We start from the raw sequence: 19,814 nt of genomic DNA, 5'->3' as shown, positions 1-19,814 counted from the left end.
TTGGCTCAAGATAATAACAAAAGGCACGGAAAAATGTCACCTTCACAACATATAATTTAGTCTAGTTCAATAATACTAGGTGCTATTTTAAAAACAAATAAATGGAGATACTGCATGCTTGTCCATACTCTACAATTCTATGCAAAAAAAAAATATCTGCTTTCAAATTATGATTTTTTCAATTATTTTGGGTGCAAACCACCCCTGTGCACTGCATCATTGGCAACAGCCCATTCCCCAAAACAGGTGATTTTCAAGAGCAGCAGTTTCCCTGTCCCACAGGTGGACATGAAACAATGAGATGAAGATCTAAGACTCCTTCTCCTCAAACAGGGCCTGCTTGGGATTTCTCAGCACATGAAACTGGCTCCACTGTGAGCCTGAGGAAATCTGATCCACTGCTTCAATACAGGTTTAACAGTTAACAATTTAGGGGCAATAAAAATTTGCAACTTCCTTTCTTTTCATCTCAAGTGATAAGAAAACAATGATTTTTTTTTTTTTTTTGGCTTAAAAAAAAAAAAATTCCCTCCTGAGAACATTCTGATAAGGTTACGGTTAAATAAATGATTTTCAGGAGATATGCAGTTAATTCACAAAAATACTTGGCAAAAAATGTATCTTTGAATATGTAATTCATATAACGTTCTCCTCTATTTGTTTAATTCAAGTAAAATATTTTCCTCCACCCTTTCCTTTTCATAGGCTTTTCACACCCACATAACAACCAAGTGACTCTTCCCTGACCCGGCCTCCCACGCCTTTTGGTACAACTGCTCCCTGCTCTTGAGCTCTTCTCCCAAGATCCAAAGGAAGCACTTAAGGAAAGGAAAGGAAACCCAGTACAATGCTAAATCTTCCTTTTTCTCTTTTTTTTTTTTTTTTTTTTATTAAACCACTGGGTTTATTTGCCATTCCACAGGGATGGGTGGTGAACGGCCTTCTCTGCTCCTGTTTTGGAAAACAGGGAAAAAATATCCATGAGTGCCTCACCACAGCTGCCACCCCAACTGGGTTTGGGAAGGGAAGACATCCTGGTGTCACCCACCCAGGGAGTAACAGCAGCAGTGGATTGATTCTTCCCTTCACGGAGGATGGTTAGGACACAGCACCAGCAAGTCCTACCGCTGGTGTTTGGAGAACCCATCACAGAGCACAATAAATTCAATAATCACTATTCTGCTTTCCCCATTTTCTAATGATCTCTGCATTCCAAACAATGTTCTGGAAATCCAAGAGCTACAATATCCCCTATCAGCATCCTCTCTAAAGGGAAAACACAGCAACAGTGCTGGTAAAGCACTAAAGAGAAGTTAAATATCACTCCCCTCATTCCACTGACAACTAAAAATAAATAATGACTTGCCCAAGAAGCTCCTCTTCCAAAAAATTCCTCCCAAATACAGCGACAGAATCGACAGCAGATTCAGGGACCAAGACTTCCAGACCCAGCTCCATCAGCCAACATGATTCCTTCCAGCCAATAGTATGTTAATGATTTATGGTTTTTTTGAGAAACCACTAATTGATATCTTTTTTTCTTGGCATTTGCAGAGCCACTTAAAAATAACATCGTTTCTATTCTAGGCATATCTTAGGAAAAGTATCATTAGATTTAATTCCAGGGATGAACATCTGATTTTCATGTAAAATTCAACAAGACTCAAGCCTTGTTGATTCAGCGTAACAGGGAAATTACAGCTCAGCCCTGAGTCCAGGATGATGCACTGGCCCATCCCCTTTGCTCAGGATCAATGTCAGCAGAGGTCTGTAGGCTAAAGGTGGGAGGAAACAGCAGTTTCAAATTGTTTCTGCCACCTTGATGCAAAAAGTTTCCCCCTTCCTCCTAAACTGTGGCAGGGCAGCCAGTGCTTTCTGTAAAAGCTGCTCCAGTGAAAAAAATGAACACACCTCTTCCAAGAGCTGCTAAAGAGCTTTCTCTCAATCGCATTTAGCAACACACCATCTAAGCACTGAAAATAAGCACATAAACTTACCAATGCATTACTGGGAGAAACATCAGAAACAAAGTTCAGGTGTTGCTCAGCCGTCAGCACCTCAGCTCCTCCCCGGCACCAAATAAATCCCACAGCAGCAGGTACCAGAACTGCCTCTCCTCTGCTCCTCACACCCGAACGCTCACAGCCGGGCTCTGAATCTGCCACCAACAAAAGAAACCACAGGAAGACTGCTTCCCTAATGCTTCAGAACTGAGTCAGTGGGTCAACAATTCCTTCGGTTTAGGAGCCAGACCAATTCCTTTAAACACCCCTTTTTCTTTTTTTTTTTTTTTTCCTGATGGAGAAGCCAACTGTCTCCTGCCAGTGGCAGCCCATCTGCTTCCAGAACAGAACCAAGGCACTCCAAACCACCACCTCATTTTGGCACAGGCATCCGTCCTGACGCAACTCCATTTTGTCTCCCACGTCTGGGAAAAGCCATGAGAAATACTTACAATTGAAAGACAGTCGAGAAACTGCTCCGTGTGCACCTTGCACGCCGCCGCCGGCTCGCAGCCCACGTTTCCCATTTCCCATCCCTGGGATGGAGAGGCATGAAGGAGTGCGCTCCACGTGATCCCAGACCTATCCCCGGTCTGCCTTGTTCCGTGCAAGCACAGATTACCCTGCGTGTGCATTTCAGGAGCACTGCCTGAACAAAGAGAGAGCTCCGAAGCTGCTATCCCTGTTCCCCATCCATGACTCAAAACGTCTGGTTGGAAACTGGTTTCGTAATAACCCTTTAGTACCACCTACTCACATCACAGAGCGATTCTTGCAGCAAATGCACAGGAAATCACCAACGAGTGCCAATGGAGCTACTATTCCAAGAACTAGCTCTTTCGGTTATTCCTTCATCACTTGGAAACTGAGATGCTTTTACTTTCCCTATTGCACAGGGTATGATTTTTTTTTTTTTTTTTTAAGATGAGCTTTTAACTACGATCCTGTAAAATACTTTGTTGATAAATCACCAGCTGAACACTTGCCCACTGTATTTAAAAAAAAAAAAAAAGGACAGAGAAAGAATTTCACAATAGTCATTCCAGAAAATACAGTAACTCCTTTCTGGAAATAACTCATTGGACAAATCAAGCGGGGAGAATTAATTTTTGGCGACAGTTTGCATCCTGCAGAGCACACAAAGACGGTGTCGTCAGCCACGTGCCTTTCTGACCACCAACAGCAGACCCCTGACTCACCCAACCACGAGATGAGTCGCTATGAATGATTTCCTCTTCTTCCACGCTCCCCCGGCGTGCTCTGTGCCACCGGCATATCCTGAGCCTAATCCCGACTTTGATGGAAATTCCAAAACTCATCTGGGAAGGCTGTGGCCACCAGCTAACGATGCTGCCATCTGCTCCCTCCTGCTTTGAGTCACCTGTCAGCAATACAAAAGGAAATTACTCAGCAGCAAGCACGTGGAAGCCTCTGCTACAGCCTCTCTCGCGTACCCCTTACGGGAATACAACATTCTGGAGCACTTGGGTCACCCTGAAAGGAAAGTGCTGTGTTCTGCAGCACTCCCATTCAAAAAAGTGAGATCTGGTTTAAAATAAGGGTAAAAATAAATGCCAGGAGTGCAGAGGGAGCGTGTTTCAGCTGGGTTCTCAGTGCCAGCGTCACCGAGGCTGCCATGGAAGGGGGGACAAAAATAAAAGAAGACATTTCACAAACACGAGACCTTCACTGTGCGTGACAAGAAAAATAATTAAAACAACTGAGAGAACTAATCTGTGGCTGCTTAGGAAGTTAACTCTTCGAAGGAAGTGATTAAGAGAACAAAAGCAAAGTGTTATGTTTATCAAACAAGTAAACTTAACCCACAGAGAGGGCTTACTCCTGTGAGTAAAGGCGGAGTACTGTCACAGCCGCCCTGCAGGCATCTCTTCACACCGGGCTGGGATCTTAATGATTATTAGCCAATTATTACTTCAAACAAATAAACCTTATAAGAAGAACGAAGCACTGCTTTCCCAAAACACCAAACACTAGCAGAAAGGCAGCCACAATGTCCCATGCCTCTTTACAGAATTCCCTTGAGCTAATGCCTATTTAGGACAAAAACTCACAACTGTTTTCCTGGGAAGACCTGATTAACCACTACAGCATTCACAAATTCAGTCCAGCAACAGACATTTTTTTGTTTCATCACAAGATTACGCAGCTCACGAATACAGCCCTCAAGGGCTGCATTGAAACGAGGTTCCCAACTTCTCCCAAAAAATAACCGACAAAACACAAGACAGTTACTACACACGACACCCTGAACCTTCAGGAATTTCACAAAAATTAATTAATACTAAAGATCTAATTGTCTAACCTGCTTCTGCATGCAGAAAGAGCCAGACCTGGTGCCTCTACAGGGGGGGAGGGAGGCGCTTCTTGTTCCTGTTTCGTACTTGACTTTTTTCCTGCGCAGGAGATGATCTAATTATCCAACGTGTCAGTAGATTGCTTCACCCTTTCTCGTGTGTCTCCTTACATTAACATATTTTAACAATTCAGCTCATTAGGAAGGAGGCAAGGAACAAAATGGCAAATTATCCTTAAAAATCAATCACACAAAGGCAGGAGTCTTTCCATGTTTTGCCCTGTACCTATCCGAAACTCCACCAGAGCACACAACCAACAACGCTGAATGCAAACTGGCAACAAATCTTCCCAAATCCCACATCCTCAGGCTGCTCAGATGGAAATGTACCTGTTCGAGTCACAAACCTGATCGGTGAGCTCTGCAAGGGAGGAATTTTGGGTCCTGCCCATTTAGAAGGGAAAGAAACTCCCAAGTGCCAGCCCTTTATTGTTCCCAAGCGTGCTGATGCTCAGCTGCAGGAACTGTTGCTGCGAGGGGGCTGATGGATCTCATGTATAATAATTGGGCATGGGTGATGAAAGCAAGCGATCAAACCACATAAGGCTGCTACCCATCGTCTCGAAATGGATCTGAAAAACCCTGAAATCCAAATATAACGTGGACAGCACCCGCATTTGCATACGTAGGATGCCAGCCCAAGTTTCCGAGCCTTTTTATCAAATGCCTTTTTTACAGCAAAGAGCCATTCAACACCCAGCCCTTTCAGCACATAAGGATCTGATAGACAGTCTTGGGTTTTAAACCTTGCCTTGAATTCCTACAACAGGTCTGCTCACAGATTAGCCTGAGCAGGGTCCCCACGGCATACAGTAAAACCACGAGATCTTGGGAAACATTTCTTCAGCAAGTTTTGTGTATAATAGCAATGCCTATATATAAACCTGTTTACGGCTATTTCCAAAGAAGAGCCTGCTCTGAAGCAGCTCCTTTATTGTGATCGAACATGCTGGATCCATTCCCAGTTTTAGGGCTTATGTAAGGCCTTCAAGGAAACAAGAAACTTATTTTGTACAAAATCATGCCAGTATAGTAGTAGGTGCAACGGAATTATCCTGTTACACATTAAGTTTTACTAATAAAAGAGCTGCATTGCCGTCATAAAGTCAAATGCTGCTTCCCACTAGTACAAACAAATATTTCCTGCCAGGTACGTCCACTTTGTCTAATAAATAACACAGCTTTCTGATTATTCCCGTGGCCTCTGTTAGGAGGGAGCACAGCCCAGCATGTTTGCAGGAGTGAGGATCCAACAGCACAGGTAAGACCATCCCAGGTTTGGTTCCCATGTCCCCATGCAGGCTTCTGCCACTGCCCCAGCAAGATCTGCACTTTCCAGGACCATCAGAGAGTCAAGTCACACCAAACTCAAATTCAGCCCTTAGGACCAAAAGCTGGGTATGTGACCAGGTCCTAAAGCTCAAGCTCTTGTACTCAGAATAAAAGCAATAAATTGGCAACTGCAGCATCAGGAGCTTCAAAATGAAAACCACTACAAAAAAACCAACCTATAAAACCCCCAACTAAACAAAAATGGAATATTGTAATTAACACCTTATAGTGGTCTTCATGCTCTGTTGGTGCAGGGAACCTGCCTGGGCTGAACACATCCATGCCTGACAGGGGCTGGGAGGACAGAGTGGCTCCCTGAGTGGGACAGGTAGTACAGACATAGCCAGTGAGACAAAAACACTCATTTTAGTGTTATTTAGGTGTCAACATCCAAATAAATAAACCAGCCTCCACTAGGTTAGTACCTGCACTTTGCACAGCTCTTCATCAGTAACATCAGGGCTTTTTCCCCTTGGCCATGTCCCATTTTGTGTTACCACACAGAGGCACCTCAAGGATTAAACCAGATGCAAACTAATCTTCCTCTTGCTTAAGATTAAATTATTATAGGACCAACCTTGTAGATACCTCTGCCCAGCCTTTCAGAGGGATCCACAATCCAGCACTGAGGTTCAGCACAAAGCATTATACCACAGTTTTCTTTGGGAAAGAGATGCTACTTATCTTTCTGCATCTTCCCTTTGTGAAGTCTCTCACCTGGGAAGCAGGAGACTTAGATATTCTGTTTCCTCCTCCCATCCCCACAGCCTGGTACTGTGCTGTAATTTTGATACTCCACATTTACGAGGAGCTGAGTGGTGCCCTCTCACCCCCACTTCTGAAACATGCCGCTGCTCACGAAACACATAAAAGATTCAGAATGAGACAATATGCAAGAGCAGCTTGACCCTTACCCTACAGAGAAAAGGTCTTCTCTGGCCATTTGGAAGTCTGGGTTTCGATTTCTTTTCTTAATCCTCTTTCTACGCTTTATCCAAGCTGTGTAAGCAGACTCCAAGTTAGGACAGCATTTAATATTGCCACACTTTTTTCTCCCTACTTTGCTTGCTGGCAATTCTTAGATGTTTATCTCTTCTTGTTCATTCTACAGGCATCTATCTGCCATATTATTTGAAGTTTGTCATCCCAGGGTTGGCAGTTTCTTTTATTTCATCTCATGGGCCTGCGCACAAGCTGCATTCACAAATGAATTTTGGAGCGGTAGAGGCAAATAGGAATGGCTGAATTCTGACCCTGGCATGGAAAGGATGACGTGAGGGGCACGTGAGACAGGATGGAACTGTTCTCCTGACTTATTCTGGTAGCTACAACAGACGGATCACATAATCCAACGCAAACAGCAAACAAGTTTCTTGGTAATGAGAGAAAAGGACACAATGACCTCTAGGTAAAAATCCTAGGAACAGCAAGCACACATAAACATCAACCTGAGCAACTTTAATTCTGTGCCAGAGCCTGAACTGAAGATAACAGCAAAGACAAACACCCAAGACAGATTTAACTCAGGCTGTAATTCACTGCATGCAACATGCCAAATTGTGGTACAAACCTCATGCCTTTTAACACTCCTCATTGTAAGACCTATTCTTATCTTGGTGATGAATGTAGGTTTTTAGAAAGATTTTTTGGAGCCTTTTGCTATTTTAGTGCTCTGTTCTTCAGAGGGAAGGAAGCTGGAAGTACTTCAGGTTATTTGCTGGGGTAGAATATGTCCCAGTATGGATTCACAAACACAGGGCATCTCATGACAGGGCACTGCTAATGAACTGCTGCATGGCTACAGACAAGCACATTATTGTTACCTCCCTCTCCCCTCCACCCCAAATAAAAGGGTGTTTCAATTTAAGATTTATTTTGTTTGCAAAGTTGATTCAGCTCCTGCAACGGGAGGCAGTAACAGCATGAACTCTGTTTTCTTGGTATGAAGCTACAGACCTCTCAGCATATACTTTAAATAACAGACTAAAAAACTCCCCGTTCCTCCTTCTGATTAAGAAATCCTTGAACAGCTCAGTTCCCCAGCACTCAGAAAACCCGACGGGGTAGCAGGGGCCATAAACACTCATTTTCTGCCCAAAAACACAGGAGCACTTCAGAAATAATGAGTATTTGGAGGAGGGTGGATTTTTGGGGGGATTTCCTTTATTTTGAGTGCTCCGAGCTCATACCACTAGATGGCACGTTTGAAACTCCTGGCATCTCGGTCTTAGCTCTGCATCACACCACGTTTGTCCTCACCTGGGATGGAAAAGTACAGGTAAAATGATATCTCGGGAGCCAAAGAACTGAGATAGGCGGACAATGGCATGGAAAAACGTGCCTGCACGGGAAGGCAAATGTCAGCCAGGAAGCTGAGAGCAGGACTGCTGGGGAGAACTGAGCTCCTGCACAGGAAGGCAATGTCAGCCAGGGAGCTGAGAGCCGGACTGCCGGGGAAAAACTGAGCTCCAGCACTTCCAGCTCTCATCCTGGTGTGCCCTTCGTACATCACGTCTTGGGAGAGTATCTGAATGTGTGTGCCAGAGGTAGTTGAGACACAAGGAAAACAGGGAAAGAGGGTGAGAGCTGACATTTTGGAGGCACAACACCAAGTTTCACTCTGAGCCAAGCAATGCTCTGCTTTCTGCACGTCCCCGAGAGCTCCACAGACCAAAACCCATCCACAAGCTCTCCAATGCATCACTGGCATGAACTGATGGGAGGGAGACATTCAGGGCGCCACCACAACACAGGGGAAGATGCACCCAACCCTCAGCATCACATTTGGCTGTTGCAAGATATAACTTCTCCAAAAGTGTCAGGCACTTCAGGTCCCACAGACCTCCACGGCAGATAAGCAAACACACAACAGCCCATGACACTGAGTCAGCCTCGTGGGCAAGTCACCTCTTGTGCAGGACACGTTCTGGAGTGTACCTAGCTGTGCCCTGGTACTGGCCTTGGCAGGGATGCCAGAGCCTGGCAGCACCAGTTCCTTAAGGCTTCTGGCTTGTTCCTGCTGCCAGTTCCTTAATTTAACTCAACCCACTTTGAAAGTGCATTAGCACAAGCATGTACTAACATTCCAACTAACCAACTAACATTCCCTCGAAAAAGAACAAGTCGGTTCAGCACCAGTGTAACGACTGTGGGCACTCAGAGCTGGTACTTGTCATGGCATCACACCCCACATTCCCTCCCTTGTGCAACTTCAATAGATGAGGATTAACGATTTACTATGAGCACTTCAACATCTGACTCAGTCCTTGGAACTGGCACTCGTGTCAATGCAAAAATAACTGTCAACTGGAACCGGAGAAGGAAAGAGATGCTGTTGATAGACCCCCAAGGGCAATGGCAAAGAGTGCTTCTTGTCCAGATGGAAGAAGAAATACCATCTTCCTTCTTCCAAGAAATAATAGCTCAGCCCCAGCACGGCAGCAAGAAAAAAATAAATTGTTTTCCTTTCCTTATATGTAGGATTTAGTCCTGTAAAGATGCTCCAAATTAACCAGCAGAGACATGAACTGGCCTCATCGCCATCAACCTCGCTGAAGGATCAAAATACACTCCTGAGGGAGCACAGGAAAGCCTTGCAGTAGCACCATCCATCCTACACTGCTCTTTGGGAATTTTGCTCTTTCCTGATCCATCAGTCTGGCACTATTTGTGTATTTACATGCTCACGTTTAAACATTATGAACCTGCTGGGCAAATATTCATCTAAACACACCAGGGTACATTTCTGTGTTGATGTCTGCAGACTCTGCCAACAAAGACTTTGTAGACACCAATGTGCAGATGTAGCATCCTGCTGAAATATTCCAGCAAGGCCTCTAATTTCAATGGAGAAACAACTCAAGAGAATCCAGTTCCAAACATAATGATACAACAACCTCACCTGAATTTTTCCAGTCCCCTTGGGCATGCAATTTGGATGCAGCTCCTACTTCTCCAAGGACATGCCAATGCAGAGATGGCAGGAGTTCGGTGAAATTATGTCAATTACTGCAGTTGCAGCTCAGTTTCCAGAGCTACCAAAGGAACTGTCCCAAAACAGAGGTTTTCAATGGATCATAGGACAGTTTGTGTTGGAAAAAACCTTAAAGACCATCCAGTTCCAACTCCCTGCCATGGGCAGGGACACCTTCCACTAGACCACGTTGCTCAGAGCCCCATCCAACCTGGCCTTGAATACTTCCAGGGATGGGGCAGCCACAACTCCTCTGGGAAAAGCTGTTCCAGTACCTCACCACCCTCCCAGTAAAGAATTTCCTCCCAATACCTAACCTAACCCTGCCCTCTGCCAAATTTAAAGCCTGTCACTACCTGCCCTAGTCGAGTCCCTCTCCAGCTCTCCTGTAGCACCCTTAGGTACTGGAAGGGACTTTATGATCTCCTCAGAGCCTTCTCTTCTCCAGGCTGAACAACCCCAATTCTGTCAGCCTTTCCACACAGGATAGTGTGGAAATCCCCTCCATCCTCTGATCATGAATGATGCTGAGCCTCTTCCCAACAGCCAGTGTATCGACTGCTTTGAAGTGAGAACCACAAGTAAGTCGACGGACAAGTTAATTAACCAGCATAATTACAACCTCCACTGCAAAACCTGGTGGGGAAAAAAATGTCAGATCACCTACAAATTAAAAAATCCTTGGAATCCTTGGAATTCTGATTCAGATTTTCCTCCTAGAGCAAAGAAACACCCAATACGCTGTATCCCAACTGGAAGCAAGAAGAATACTTCATGAGTGGGATTAACCTCACTTCTATTTAAATACCTGCAGCACAGATGCTGATGTCTGAGTTAGTCACAGGGAACCCCTTTATAGTCAGTGAAAAGACACTGTCACTTCCATGACATGATTCATCTGACTTATTCCAGGCAGTTACTTGGGATGTTTTCCCTCACAAAAGGGAAGCCGGGAATTTCACAGTTCTGTCAGATGAACTACAGTAAAATCATTCTCAAATGCTGCTTTAAACTACTGAAAAAAAAAAATTGGAAGCTTTCAGATAAGGATTTGTAGTGTGAACTTTATGTATTTAATTTAAGCGGAAAACCACAAGTAAGAGTGCTGCCCCTTATAGTTTTTGTTCAGGAATTTTCTTCCTCAAACTTGCAAACTAAATTTTGCAGCACTGGCCCAGCGCAGAACTGCACAGAGATGGACAAAGAATCTGCCAATGGGCAAAGTAAAAGTGACTGATCCATTTTCACTAATTTGAAAGCAAACACAGTAACCCAAAGAGCAGACAGTGGATTTCATCATGCAATGTCCTTTTATGTTAATAAAAGGATGTTTGTGAGGAAGAAGGAATAATCTTACGGTTTGAACACGGGCAAGGTGTTCAAAGTGCACTACTAGCTCTGGGCTGTATTTCTCACCTACGTTCACCAGTAAGTCTCCACCTCAGCGCCACAGACAACATGTTTACTGCCTCATAATTGCATTTTGGAAGAGAGGACATGGTGATGGAAGGAGATCTTGGGGGGAAGACGAGGCGGTTTCTCTAGCACAGCATCCAGGGCTGAGCTCTCCCTGCAGGGCAAAGCTGACTGCAAAGAGGACGGTTCCCAAGGACAATCCCAAGGACGTGGCTATTAATGAGTAGAGCTGAAACTCATGACACTGCCCCGGCCTCTGCAGCACGGCTGCGTTTGATGTATCTTATCTGGAAACTCCGCGGCCACGCTCAGCCTTGCTCTCAGCGTAGGAAGAATTAGCACCAGTGTTTCCTTAACCTCGCTGCCCTCGCTGACCCCCTGCTCAGCAGACAACCGCATGTATATAAACAGCTTTCTGAAGAAACCAAAGGGATCACTTCTGCGGAAGTAACGTGAGCTCTCAGCGCTCGGGCGCGTGTCCCGGGGCGGTGGCACAGGCCTGGCCCTGCCCGGCGGGAGTCTGTCTGAGCTGGACCTCTGCAGGCAGGAAGGGATGATCCTGGAGTACTGCTCCCCGTGCTAGGACTGACCTCTGAGGCAGCACAGTAACCTGGAACATGGCAGAGGGGTTGTAGTTTCAGAGCTCTCTGCTGCTGGTGCAGAATCAGACCTCGAAAATGTAACAGTAATTCACAGAGTCATACAGTGGTTTGGGTTGGAAGGAAAATTAAAGATCATCCAGTTCCAATCCCCTGCCATGGGCAGGGACACCTTCCACTAGTCCACATTGCTCAGAGCCCTGTCCAGCCTGGTCTTGAACTCTTCCAGGGATGGGGCAGCCACAGCTTCTCTGAGCAACCTCTGCTAGGGCCTCACCGTCCTCACAGCAAGGAATTTCTTCCTCATATCTAATCTAACCTTGTCCTCTGTCAGTTCAAAGCCATTCCCCCTTGTCCTATCACTACGTGCCCTTGTCAAAAGTTCCTCTCCAGCTTTTCAGTTCTCTTTTATTTATCTCCCATCTACAAAAACAGACCCACTCCACTCTCTCCAACCCTCGTAACTAAATTACTATATTATGGTAGATTAGCAGCTTCTTCTGTGTATGATTGGCTGCCAGGGAAAGTCAACATCCTCGGTCAAAGAGCACCTAATAATTAATAAGCTTTATTTAGCTGCCACCGGCGATGTCACCAAGAGCAAAGTGCAACAACAGAACTGACAGCCTGGCGGGACGGAGCTTTTCCCAAGTATTGTTCAAGAGACAACCGAACAAACCCGTCATTGTTCCTGTGCCCGCGGAAGGGGATGGCACACAAACAGCTACCTACGTGTTTCCCAACACATACTGGGAGATGCTCGGGCAAAATTACCACTGGAAGAGAACAGCAACCTCCAACAGACTGCAAGCCGAATCATGTATATTTGGGTAAAGAGAATCCCATTAAAGAAGCAAAATTAATGTTAAGTGTAACAGATGAAAGACTTCACTTCCAAAGCCAGCGCCTGAACACACATTCAAGCTACTTCGAAGATATTCAGGTCATTCAGACAATTACTTTAAAATGGCAGAGAAAGACAGTCTGATGATCCATGTATGGAAACAGGAGCCAGAAGCTCTGAATCATTCATAACAACACTTAGCAGCTCTATCATCTGCAGATCTCAAAGCCACTCCGCAAAATGGATATGAATCGCTGGCACCCAGCTGTGGCTCCTCTGCAGTGGGTTGGCATCTCACTGCTGCACTGGGAGGCCTGGAGAGCACCAGGGTGCTTTCCAAACAGCAGGCAGTAATTACAGCTTTTGTCCCTGTTTATCCACCTACCTACCTGCAATTCTCATTTTGCATTCCCATGGATGACAGCGTTGGCTGCACCCAATCTCCCTCCAAACAAAGGGTGGAGAAGGTGAAGTCTTCGTTTAATTCTGTTAAATCTCTAGTAAATCTCCTTTTTTTTTTTAGAATCAAAGCTATTTGAGGGATTTGTGTTTTATTCCCACCTCAGAGAGCTGCATGGATTTGGTGGACTCCTCAGCACCTGTTGTATCTGAGAATGATCTTTCATGCTACTCTTATATTGATGAGCAACACAGAGCCAAATCCACCCTTCCCATCCCTACATCCCTGTGCTGTTTCTCCTTAGTCACAAACTGAAACCTTTAGATTTAGTTTGCAAAAAACAGGAGGCTAATGCTCAGAGAAAGTAACTGATGTGCTCAAATAACAGGATGACTGTCAAAGATAAAAGCAGGCTCTGCATCGCCAGAATCCTCGTTTCCCACCTGATCCACTCAGTGCTGCTACACTGTTTGAACTTTTACTTTGAGGTTGCAGATGATTCCTACAAACTTTCTGTGGCCCAACACCCCTCTGTGTAAAGGCAACAGCTGTTTCCCACGGCAGAAGGGGAGGTCTGAAGGGATATTTGCCTTTTAGTTGCAGAATACCTTGTTAACAAGGTTGCACTGCCATTACCCATCATTATTTTGTTGTCTACCTGTTACAGGTGAGTGGTTAGAAACAGGTACCTGCTTCCACACTGCTTCAACAACACTCCCTTGATCCACCCCATTCCTTGCTGTACCTGTGTGCCAAATAACAGGGGGATCAGCTGTTGTGATCACCTGCCCGGGGAAGATCTGAAGGACAGCATGCTGAAACCTTAAGTAAATGTAACCCCCACTGTCCTGCAGGTGAAACATCACGATGGGACACATCTCCCTGAAACAGAGATCTGGCAAAGAGATGCAATTACAAGGAAAAAAATTTGAAAAAAAAAAAGAAAAAAAGAAAAAAGCAGCTCCCAAACCCTTGTCTGTGTATTTTTGCTCACCATGAAACCACTCAAGACACCAGAAATCTCTTATGCACTGTTCATCCCTCTTACCAGTTTTTCTATACATCAGAGGTCAAACTTAAATGAACTGAGAATATTTTTTTAATGAAGCCTTCATTCACAGATTCACGGATTCACAGATTAAAACCTTACATTGCCCCCATAATTTGGCCATAAATCAGAGTTTTAGATATTCTCCTTCTTTCCCCTCCAGTGATGGGAAGATGGAACAAGAAGCAAAATTCCTCTGCAGGTTGACCCTGAATTGGGAGGGATAGATATTTTATTAAAACTGGGAAATTACTGAGGTTACACAGGAAAATATGGACTAAACCCACTGGGATAAATGAGACTTTTATCTTGTAAATCCAGTTTTGAGAGCAGAGTCCTCATTTTTACATAAAATCTCAAATCTCACCTCCTGAGTTTTCAGTAACATAGAAGTTGCCTTGTAAATGTGTTTGAGATACTTCTGCCAGCAATGCAAACATCATATAATGGAACTACAGGAACTTCAAAGGCAGAGGCTGCTCAGGGCAAAGCTGAAAACATTTATTGTCACCCAGACACATTTTTATCAACTTACTCAGGCAGATCACTTGTGATACACCTTCTCCAGACGTGCCTTCAAAGAGAAGCGAAGCTGCTTCCCCTCAACACTGAGCTCCAGAGAAAATAATTTCCTGGTCAAGCCCAGCTCGTGCCAAGATACTCCCTGGACAAGCCGTAGTGCCAAGTAGTGCTGAGACCTGCAACTCACAGCAAGGACTGATTTCAACAGGCACAACTTTCTGCTTTTCAAAGGGGCTTATCTCAACCCCTTCCAAATTTGCTGCATATTTCTAAGATTCGTCATATCATTCTTTCTTTCAATAAGTGTACCCATGTCCCTCCACTGGACTCAGATGGCACCCAGGAATTATTCCCTCCTGTCCTCCTCAGCTCCATTAGTTACACAAAAAAAAAATTCAGCCTTCCACTTATTTCCAGGTCCAACATTTGTGCCACATTATTTTCACTTCAGTTATCATTTAAATTCAGCAATAACAGTCTCCAGTCTTCACTGGAAATACTCAGATTCTTTGAAGTCAGTCCACTCTGTGAGTGACTACGTCCACCAAACATGAAGTCAGGAAACCCATTTTTTTAACAGACATATAAAGCTTGCATAATTATTTTTTGTTCTTTCAGGTCATGGAGGAATTTCAAAAATAAGTGTTACTAAAATTTAAGGCCCCAGTGCACAACACCTTAATTTCATGTCGATTACTGAAATGCTTTGCTAGATGAGGATCTATCAGGAGATCTCTGACGTTTCCAGCAATTCCAGTGCAGTCCAGCTGAGCCCAGTACAAAACACATCTCTGCCAAAACTGAGGAACTCCCATGTCCTCCTGCCATTCACACTCTCCCTATTCTGCACCAACTCTAGCTCTGTTTGCAGCCATCCCACTGCACAAATCCTGCACTGGAGCAGGGTCCAAGCCCTGGATTAATCATAAGGATGTGGCAAAGGGGTCACAATACTGACACCACGTTCAGGTTAGTTAAAGACATATTTGGTGATGAAAATAAATGCAGGATGATCAGTTAAAAGAAGTTCATTATTGCTGTGTTTGATCTTCCCCTTTATCTTCTTTGCCTCCATTTCCCAAAAACACACACCTGCTTTTGGAAATTATTTGTTCTCTTTCCACAGCACTGACTGGTGGCCTTTAATCTCCCAGATATTCTCTCACTACAACAACTAAATAATCACAACTACTTCTAAAATTTCATTTCCAGCCATGCTACCAGGTAAACGACAAGAGAAAGCTGATCCTACTCTGAGGAGGAGGTTGGACTGGAGACTTCGTGAAGTCCCTTCCAACTTAAATTATTCTGTGATCCCATGATGTGAGTATCATGTTATAAAAATCCATGCAGGCTTGTTCATGTTTTTTGGGTCTCATGGAGAAAAAAAAAACCCAAACAAAACGAAACCCTTCTCTGCTGCCAAAAGGTAGGGAACTGGGTGGCAGCAAGGAAAGGACCTACCAACTTTCACTTCTACTGGTAATGCTTCGAACTTGTCTATACTTCTCTGAAATTATTTTCATCTTGGGATCCAAAAATTCCCTACGCCTCACTTGTTCCATTTCATAACACCTCTCATGCTCACGTGTCTATAAGCAAATTCACTCTAGCACAGTCAGTGATACCTTGGTTATTTCCCCATGAATTCCTCCTAGGAAAGAGTAAGGATGTAGAGCACCACATGAGTGCTGCTGGAGAAAGGTCACCCAAAAATGATGGTATGTTCTTATTTACTACCCAGTTTGAGTGTTTGAGGGAAAATTTGACTATGCACTTCCTCCCAACCACGCTGCTCTCAGTAGGTCATTCCACTCCCCAGAGTTCAAGTGCAGACTTTGGGTCAGCCCTAACTCTGTTTCAACTCAACCTCTACTTGAGCCCCCTCCAAGCTCCACAGGTAACACGTTAGAGGTTACAGCACTGCACAAGTGAACAAATCTGCTTTACAGCTTCTAAAACCTTGAGAACTTAATCCTTTGACAACCAGGCCTCTTTCACACCTTCCTCCACAAAAGACAACACAAATCTGGAACTCTGGGGTTAAATTTTTCCAGCTGAGCCCAGGGATTTCACTCCTGGTACAGCGAGCACATCCCAAACTCTCCACCAGCGCTTTGGCATGTGCTGGCTGTTCTCCATGGCAAATAAAGGTTAAGGGTAACAGAGGGTCTCTCTCCCAGGTTTCAACATGCAAGTTTTCAAGAATGAGGATTCAGGACTTGTGTGTAAATGAAGAGGAAAGGATCCTTAGCAGAATTTTGGGGACAAAGGTACTGCACTCTGCAGGGAAGGACAGAATTCCACTCCAGAAAGACTGACAGGAAAATGCATTTTGTGTAATCTGTTTCCTTTGCAGAGTCAGCGTAATCCAGATTATTCCACAGTTGTGACAGGCCATTTGAGAAGTATTCTACACAACAAACTTCCAGCTGGGTTCAGGTAGGATCTTCAGATTTAAAATCTGTCAGTAGGTTTGTCAGCCAAATCATGGAAGTCAAATGCACTGGTAACTACAGGATTATAAAAATTTCCCGCACTAAAACCCCACTGAATGCTTTTTTTCACCATAAAAAAGGATTAGCAGTATATAAACAATTTACATAAGGAGACTTTAATGATTTTGTTGTGACGTGCTATTTAGCATCTGCAGAGGATCCGATTATAAAACTTTTACTTAATTTTCCAAAAGCCACCAGGTGAAATAACATGTTTTGATTTACTTAACAGCAAGGACTCTTGGTAGGAGACTGTTTCACTAAATGTGGTCATCCAGGCCTACCACTACACTGCTGTTGGATGCAAATTCTCTACAGAAAAAAGAAATTTTTACTCACTGAACAATAACCAATTGTTCAATCTCACCCAGCTTTGAAGAAGCTCATACAGTGACCGCAGTGACACTAAAGGTTTGTGTCTCAAAACAATGTGGCCATGTTTGGATCACCAGGGATACTGAATACATGGCTTATTTCTATCTCAAAAGAAGAAAAGCCAAACTTCTGGACCATGAAGCAGGAGAAAGGAACTTTGATACAATACAGCACACTCAACTCTCAAATATGTCTGATAACAGGAAGCTGGAGTAACCTAGTTAATGAAAAACCATCAATAACAATACTGTTCTTTGCAAAGCCAGCTCTCCTGGCATCCTGGGGAGGTTTTATTCCCTTGGCCATGGCGTTGCAGAGAGGCACAGATCCAGCCATGTTCCTCTAACACAGCACTCAAGCCTTGAGCGTTTGTGCATAGCAGTTTATGTCTTTGCACAAAGCCTCCAACACCAGGGTTGTTCAGTCCAGAGTCAACACGGCTGTTCTGGTGCTTGGCCACAGCAAAGCCACCATCCCAAGGTCTGACAGCTGTCACTGCCCTGACTGTGCACACCAGAGCGCTCCAGCTCAAACAGCAGCACACTGTTGGCATCCTGCCTGTTGGGGTTATTCTTGCAGTGTATCAGCATCAGATCTTCTTTAGACAGAGAAGAAACAAACCACTTCCATCCTCAGGAGAGAAGGAACAGTACAAAGTACGTAACCACACGTAGCCCAGGTTATCAACAGCAGCCCCAAAACAATCAAAGCACTCCGTGTCCCTTCTCCTGAAGACACAATGCAGGTGAAATTTCCACCAATTTTCATTTTTTCCATGACTAGCTCTGTTCCAAACACCAATAACTTGCACAACATAAGCAGCAAATCCCAGGCTGTGAACAAAGGTGGAATATAAAATACAATGATACCCTGAAGGGTGGGAAGTCAGTAAACAAAACAAAAATAAAATGCAGATGGTATGTAGCAAAAGCAAACTGTATGGTTCACTGCATACCTAGCAGGCCAAGAAGGAAGGGAAATTCCTTCTCAGGGTTTATGTGAACAATGAGTTTCCCTGAAAACTCCAGGAGGCCATTCCCAGCTCCTCCACTGGCACCATTAATAGGAAAGGTTGTTTCAGTTCATTACTGACCTCAGGACCAGTGAACTCCAGTGCAGATCAATGTGACCTCTTGCTTAAGTGGAATTGTTGTTCCAGCGTGTAGCAGTGCTGCTTTAAAAGAAAATAAAGCTGTGGCTGTGCCACCACACTCAAATCCATGTTCCAGCAGCCACAGAGGTCTTATCAAACCACGTTCAACATGCTGCTGCTCAATCCCCTGCTTAGGATACAGCCAAATTCTCCTCTATTTTAATACAAAGCATGAAAACAACATGATATGTAGCTGCAGGTAAGGGGTAAACCCTTGAAAGCAGCTACCCAGATATTATTCATAAAAATCAGCAAGAGCTGTAGCCACCCTCCTCAGAGTTGTGTATAAAACCCACATTTTGGGATATGTCTGTCACCCATCTGTTAACAAGCTTTGGACAACTGGACATACAAATACAAATGGATCTGCCTCTGAAACGTTTCGCTGAAATATGCTCAAAAATCCATCTTAAAAACCTTCTCCAAGCAGTGACACAGGGCACCAATGTATCTGATGGCTATTTTCAAAAAAACTGTGGCTCCTCTGCTGCATTGTTTCTATTGCGTTAAAATGTCAGAAATGGCTGAAATGTGAAAAATAGGAAAGTCTCACCAACTCAGAGCAAACCGCAAACCACTTCGTAAGATCATGGAATTCTACAAGTGAACAGACAAATGAACAAACATGCACACCAATAAAACTGCACAAGAAGAAACATGCCAGCTTCTATTTATTTTCATTTGCTCTCTTCTGCAGATTAGGAAAAAAGAGCTGTAGCAGTAAAAGTGTTGTTGAAGCTGGAGGTAAATTTTGAAAGTTTTCGTTACTTAAGTCAAAACAATTTGTTTTTCAAAATGGCTTCGATTCAAGGCAGGGATGGGAATGGAAAAAGTTACGAAAGCGTTTCAGAACCTGAAAATAAGGAAGACTGGAACAAACATGAAGTCATCTATGGATAAGGCTCCTCAAATATAAATTCTTAGGCTAAGTTTTTTTGGTAATACTTTGATGTGTGCTGTGGTTAAAGAGAAGGTTGAAAGGACAGACAAGAAAGAGGCACGTTCTTTGGTTGCATGTAGGTGCAAACTCTTCATTGCAAAATTTTTTGTTCTATAAGCTGGTCTAAAACACTGGCACAAAATTCTACAGATGCTTCTACCTCTTGTGTTCACCGGGGTTTACAATCACTGAAGGATTTCTGATTATTTCTGAATATCACCCTCATTTTACTGACAACAGGCACACGAAGTCTGTCCCAGGCATGATCCAGCAAGCCAGGGAACAAGACTGGAGTGGAAAACTCTGCTCTTCTCATGTCCACTTTTTCAGCATAACA

At 44.1% G+C, this 19,814-nt stretch overlaps 1 long non-coding RNA gene across 3 annotated transcripts in view; it reads right to left on the bottom strand.

Annotated features, from left to right (window-relative positions):
- Positions 1-19,814, bottom strand: part of LOC108641511 — an 80,731-nt gene that overhangs the window by 24,156 nt on the left and 36,761 nt on the right. For 2 of the 3 annotated variants that reach the window (XR_001922033.1, XR_001922032.2), the window contains exon 3: positions 3,203-3,384. The exons of the other annotated variant lie outside the window; for it this stretch is intronic. This is a non-coding gene — a long non-coding RNA (uncharacterized LOC108641511). The remainder of the gene's footprint in view (positions 1-3,202; positions 3,385-19,814) is intronic. 3 annotated transcript variants of the gene reach the window in all.

Source organism: Manacus vitellinus, unplaced genomic scaffold, assembly GCF_001715985.3.
Source record: "Manacus vitellinus isolate BGI_N305 unplaced genomic scaffold, ASM171598v3 scaffold_65_pilon, whole genome shotgun sequence".
Taxonomy (NCBI): domain Eukaryota; kingdom Metazoa; phylum Chordata; class Aves; order Passeriformes; family Pipridae; genus Manacus; species Manacus vitellinus.
The sequence above is the reverse complement of the archived record's forward strand: the minus strand, read 5'-3'. Positions and strand labels throughout refer to the sequence as shown.